General features: G+C 33.8%; 1 pseudogene; it reads right to left on the bottom strand.

Moving 5' to 3' along the window:
* Positions 1-699: 699 nt before the first annotated feature.
* On the bottom strand, positions 700-2777 carry LOC111395023 (annotated as a pseudogene).
* Between the last annotated feature and the right edge of the window lie 4340 nt (positions 2778-7117).

Here is a 7117-nt window from a genome sequence, read left to right as displayed (position 1 = left end):
TAAAGTAGGCCTTTTCTGTAGAAGGAAATTTAAAAAAAAAAAATTTTATTTTCCACTTTTATGTCGAGTGATCAGCTATTTCGAAATTTTCCTCGTGTTGCTCAATGGATTTTCTGAGACTGATACGCTCATATTTCATATCCAACACTAAACAAGATTAAATATAATAAACAAATCCTCAATTTAAACTTCCGTTTGAATTATATTATTGATTCAAAAATTCGGTTTCCAATATTTCAATGCGAACATTTAGAGTGTGTTTGATTGGCATGGAAAATATTATCTAGAAAAGAAAATATTTTCCATCTTTTGTGGAAAATAAAAACCACCTCTACCCAAGGAAAATATTTTCCTTAAAAACAAGGAAAATTAGGTATATTTTCAAAAGTTGGAAAATGTTTTCCATGGAAAAAATTAGCAATCAAACACTTCAAATAGGAATTTGGTTGGAAAACTGATATTTTCCATGGAAAATAAATGTAATCAAACACACCATTAATATTAAATGTTTCAAGAATGAGACTATAAAGAATTTGATTCCAAGTATCAGGCCCCAATGCTAAACACCAATGACTACAATCCATTCCCCTTTTTCCTTCCAACCCATATATAGAAGGATGTCCATCTTTGTAAACAAATCCTCAATTTAAACTTCCGTTTGAATTATATTATTGATTCAAAAATTCGGTTTCCAATATTTCAATGCGAACATTTAATATTAAATGTTTCAAGAATGAGACTATAAAGAATTTGATTCCAAGTATCAGGCCCCAATGCTAAACACCAATGACTACAATCCATTCCCCTTTTTCCTTCCAACCCATATATAGAAGGATGTCCATCTTTGCGCGATAACGAAAGATTCATTATATCCAGTAACGTGATGGGTGTTGGGTTTTTTGATACCCAATAAATCTCGGGCTATGATGTTAACGTGGGTTAATATTATTTCATAGGCATAGGCCGATGAATGAAATAAGTCCAACAACCAAGTCCATGAGCTACACCCGGCCCAATTGTATTCCTTATGGATGGCTTGAATCTTGGCCCGTTTACCCCTTTAATGGCCCAACTTAAAGCCTAACCCTAGAGTATATATATGAATATAACCCTAGCCTCTTTGAGATGATGATTGAGTGATTTTGAGAGAAGAAACAAGAGAATCCCGGCTGCCCCCTTTTGTGTGAGAAAAAGGGTGTTCAGAAGTGTCCAGAACGCTGGTATAACGTGTGCAATTGGTGGTTCTTTCATAGTATATCTTTGTGGTGTCTTCTCCTAGCCTTTGTGGCGATAAATCATCATCCCTTCTTGTCCTACGTGGGTAAGATTGAATAGCAACGAAGGTGAATCAATTGGTTGTGGTTTGGAGCCGTTTGGATTAGTTGTTGGTAGAGAAATGTACGTTGGACTGAGCCTGGAAAACCACCGTTTGAAGATCCTTTTGAGAGAGCTTCCGCAACAATGGGTTTCTTGATTGTGCCCAAAACTTAAAATATAAGGCAATCCTCTGGGATATACATGTCGAGCCAGCCAGTGGCTCTTTCTGTCCTACACAAGATTTTGCACTAGGCCCGTCCCACGTGCAGCCGCTGTTAGACGAAAATATAAGATTGTAAGATTAGTGACATACTTGACTGGACAGTACTGAAAATCTTACCAGCACTTACTTGTAATGGGAAGGGGAATTCCTTGGAAGAAAACCTTGGTTTTGGCAGGATCAATATTGGTGTCCGCCCATTTTGCCCATGTATATAGTGCCTTCTCAAACGCAACTACTCTATCCATGTCTTTGTATAACTGCCGCCCCACTTGAATATAGTCCAATCTGCATAAAATAAAATAAAATAAAAGAAAATATTGTTTCTAATATCTTACCCGGTTCAAAATTATTGAAAATGTTAAATTTAATCTAGTTAATTGGACAGCTAATCAATGAAACTTTGGAGTACATGTAGCGTATAATAATGTATCTCGATAACAATTCAAAATAATTTTTGAACTAACGGTTGTGTAGCTCCTTTACGATTCCACCAACGCAATGTGTTGAAAATAAGCATGTCGATCCCATACCATAGTTTTTCACCCTTGGCTTCTCTCACAACATCCACCAAATATACATTGCGATCAAGCGTCTCCTTAATGTCAAAATCCTGCAAAATCTTACAAACTTTTAGTTCGATGCAAACATTCAAGAGAGACATTGAATTCCAAGTTTAACTACTAAATTGTTTCTAAATTGGAATATCGATCCATTTTATGAGTCTTTTTGATGACATTATAATGAACTTTTCAATTCTTTTATTGCTCATACCCATTTGGTATTTATTTTTGTGTAGCCTAAGCATACAGATGCATTGGCTTTATAGCTTTTGTTAGAGTTGTATTTGATGCCCTGGAGAGTCATTGAAGGACCTCACAGTAATTCAAAATGGAAAAATTTCTTATCACCGAACGTTTGTTGTCTAGTCTTTTTCAAGTTTTATGTAATTAATGGTTTTAATCCTTCACTTTATCTAATACTATGCTGGTGTCTAACTTAAGGTAAAAAAATATATCTTTTAAACATATTTGATACTCAGTATTATATGTGACTTGCAAAATTGTTTGATCTTACCGCGAATCATGTGAATGTAGAGACATCTCTGACTTGCAAAATTGTTTGATCTTAAGGCTGTGTAAAGCAAGAATGTTAATGACTACCATTGATTCCGGCTTAAAGAATCTCCCACAAACATTATGCTTTTCCCTTTGAATCTTTGCAAGAAATCTTGGCCATCAAATCTGCTCAAACACAAATTTAATTTGCATCAAAATCCTTTTTTTTTTTTTTTGGGTAATTGAATCGACTAGAAATTAGCCAATTAATGCCATCAAAGATTCAAGACTAGGTATCACTACATACAAAGATATTTATGAAAAGTAACAAATATTTTGTATCATCCTATATAGGTATTCTATCGACTAAGGAGAAAGGATTTTTCCCTATTTAAAGGAATTCATACAGGATTTTGAAATGGAAAAATCAGTCTGTTTGTGTTTTATGTTTTTTTTCCATCTTTGAATGATGTTTAACTCACATGACGTCGTCCTTATCACAAAAAGATAAAAGATGAAAAGCTATTACACACAGTCTCAGCCTTATTACTATTAATAAATAACAAGGACTTTCCAGCCACTTTTGTTTGTCGGAATTGGTCTATTCCGATGGAAAATTAAACAGGCTTCACAGATGAATTTCTGGTTTTAGTAGTGTAAAAATATTGTTTTACAATAAATATTATGTGTTATTAAACATTAATGAAGAGTCAATTTAATTAAAGTAAAATCAGCATTAATTATGTAAAAGGTCAAAGGAAAAAATAAATAAATAATTGAGTAGACAAAAGTCAATAGTAAGCAGCATGTGTTAGGATCTGTTTTCTCACAAGACATCCCATGAATTTGCTGATAAATTTTAATCTTTTTTATCCCATCACATGAAGACACAGAATCTGTGACAGTATTGCTAATGAGCTGTAAATTTTGGATGCAGTTATCAATATTTATTTTTAATATAATTCTTTAATGCGAGGATCCTACAAACAAAGAGGGAAAGTGATATGATACGTGACTGAGTTTTTGGTTGAAATTGGAGCAGCCGATGTATCAATATGAATATCCATATTTCTATATTTTACTTTTAGAACTTAGGTAGGAAATCAATAAATTTTTTTGTTTTATCACGTAAGGTGAAAACTGAGATTTTACAATCTCAAATTTGAAAGGTGACCAAATTTTATTATGTAGGCCTTTGGATATTGTCATTTACATATATCTCATGCAAACTTACAATCTCTTAATCACGCACTTCATCAATTTAATACTCACTGTCAAACAGGAGCTCTCTTTAAACCTTAGGCCTACAAAGTCTAGACCACACAATAGCTATCACTAGTTGAACAATTTGTTTGGAAAACAAATTGCCACGTGTTGTGTACTTCTGCATTATTGAGAAGTTGGTTCTATGGAGACAAGGTACGAGTCAAGCTGCCGGTTCGACAAAATACCTTTCATATAGAGCGAAACTTTGCTAAATGACGAATTTAATGGTAAAACATTGCAGGTGGGCAACAATAGATATATCAGCACATCACATGTTGTATCTTCTTGGAGCGATTGCGATTAAATTATGAAATGCCATGGTGAGGTTTTAATGAGATTATACAACAAAAACAAAGAGATTCAAAGGTAAAACAACATAGCATGAAAAGCAATAATATGCACTTTAAAATATACAATTTAACTTCTCATATTTACTCGAACATCCAAGGCGAGGCCTCCCCCGTTATCAAGCCCCTCACCGATAATATAGAATGTTTGGCAGAAAAGTTGTTATCTTATAAAATGAGGACTCACATATTATAAGGGCCAAAATTCATATTATGTGGTTTATAAATTGACTTATGAATTTTGGTCCATGCAATTTGAGGATTCCAACTTATGAAATACAACTTTTTACCAAACATGCTTATAGAGTAGTTTGTTTTTATGGTGTATGTTGACCTCAAAATCTCTTCTATCAAGTGTTCAATAGAGTATTGACCACTTTTTCATCCACGCAACCGTCATTTGTACACCAAACATGTGTTAGAGATAAATGCAAAAGAATTCGAAAGAGGTTCGCCAATCATTTGCGCTTCAACAATTAAGTTAACTATTGAAACTTGATAGAATGAATGCATGAGTGATAAATGAAAGAGGATTTAGATAGGTTTTTGTGAACCGGGCCAAAATCCAAAAACATGTTTTTGATTTGATTTGATCCGTTTAATTCAATTGACATCTCCAATCTAGTCTTGCTAATGTGGGACACCTTTTCACCATGTACATGTCACATAATTCATGGATATAACAATAGTTATAGAAGTTTGAATTGTATATTTATGTGCATATCGAACTTTGAAATATAAAATGTCAAATAAGAAAGGTTCACAAATTGCCTCTAAAGTATAGCTTTATAATGCAACAAGTCAACTACACTTGCACATTCAACTTTATATTAGTTGTGAAGGGCTATCCTAAAATAGTAAAATGTCTTGACTTGGTTATCTGCTCTTCTTTATAGGCTCCTGCAAAGGACATGATATGGGGGCTTGAGCGGTCACGAGTTTCTTATGGTCTAACAACTTCCAAAATAGATTTGATTGAACATATACTTTTTTTATAATTTTTGGGTCGTTAATGCAATTTTTTTTTTAGGATATGCAATCTATGTCGTAAAATGTTGTTACATTAAATAGCTGTTACCATATGAGAAAATTCGTGAATAATCATCTCTTATCATGGCACGCATACAATGCACTAACAATACTGAAAGACCGTCATTAAACTACTGTTATTACGGCTTTCACAATAAATGTCTCTTTGAAGATTATATTGAATGTTGTTGTTAACTAATTTTGTTGTGACTTTCATATACACACAAACGTCAATTTATGGCATATGTTAGCTGCTATAAATTTGGATTTTATTTATTTATTTATTAATCGGTATGTATTTTATTTAACTTATTGATGTGATCCAGGACACGCAAGCGTTGAAGTTAAGTCCAACGTTAAGCTCGGGGAAAGATCCATTAATAGTCGACGATGGACCGATGACGCAATCGAGGGGAAGGCGAGTGAAAAGATGCGATGGGATTGCTTGTCAAGGCAACCGTTGATGAAAACATGTTCGGGACTCAAAATGGGACAAGTTTCATGTTGGGGTCGGAGGCCGAAGAAGCTTGGGTTAATGTATTAAAGGTGGACGAAAACAGAGTCAGAGGCCAAACCATATGACCACATGGTTAAACGACCCTTGCGGTTGTATAGATGCAAGCAGGGAAGATAGTAGCTGAATTTCAGTGTTCCATGCGGCCGCATGGAATTACACCATGCAATCGCATTGTTAAGTCTAGACGCATTTTTTTTTTCGCGATTTTCCTAGTTTTATTAGAATTCCATATTTATGTGATTTTCTACCAAATTTAGACTATTATGCACGAAATTACCTAGTTTTTTAGGATTAGTATAAATATTTTCTCATTCCATTGTTTCAGAACCACTTCTAACATTATTATTATTGAGAAAGTTTTATTGCTTTCTTCCTATTTTCTTCAATTGGACAATTTACAAACTTATCAAGATTTAAATCTTGTGGCGTTCAAATCAACCGGATGAGATTCACATAATTTTGTGTAATCAAGAGGTCCGCACATCGTCCGCGATTTGGGTTGCTTGGTTCCAATTTTATTGAGTTTAATCGAAGACCTTGTTTTAGCTTTCTTGGGTCGATTTTCAATCTTGATCGTGGGTTTGGTAGCGTTTGTCTACGTGGGTTCACATCAGTTCGTATAAGAGCTTAGGCTCCAATCCAAGGTTATATCTCTTTTAAATTCTTGTTGAGTTAGTTATCTTTTCTTTTCTTTTGTTTTTGTTCTTGATGTTCTTCGAGTCAGTAATTAGTTTTGAGTTGTCAATCCAAAAAAATTTTAAAAGTTGTTTTTGGATGCAATTTGCATCCAAATCAGTTTCCATTTATTGTGTTAGCATCGTTGTTGATTTTTCTATCCCAAGAGTAAAAAAATAATAATTTATTATTGTTATTGATCTTGGGAATTTACCAGCTTCATTAGCCCCTTTTTATTATTATTTGTGTCTGGTTTAAGCCTCCAGCCAATTTTTTTTTTTTTTTCTATTTTGTGTTCTTGAGTCAGTTTCTTTGTTTTGTCTAGTTCGGATTGTTAACCAAATTATTATAACTTCCTTGGGCTTATAATCTTGCTCACATCAGTTTGGATTCCACTGATTAAAATTTTGATTGAGTTCCAAATTATTCTTTTGGGTACTTGGAAAGCAACAAGTGGTAAAATGCAGAGTGGTGAAAACAATCGAGGAAAAAAGCCATATTGAGTAAATTCTGAATGAAATTTCTGAGGCAAAAAAAATTAGATTTAGGATGTCAGACATGGAATGATCAAATTTAGGAAGGATTGATGACCGAATTACTATGCTGAAGGACTCGGTACGGAGGATTGAGAGGATATTTGGAGATGTAAAGGATCGATTGGATAGGCAGGACGCACAGTTGGAAAGAC

This window comes from Olea europaea, chromosome 6, assembly GCF_002742605.1.
Source record: "Olea europaea var. sylvestris chromosome 6, O_europaea_v1, whole genome shotgun sequence".
Lineage (NCBI taxonomy): Eukaryota > Viridiplantae > Streptophyta > Magnoliopsida > Lamiales > Oleaceae > Olea > Olea europaea.
The sequence above is the reverse complement of the archived record's forward strand: the minus strand, read 5'-3'. Positions and strand labels throughout refer to the sequence as shown.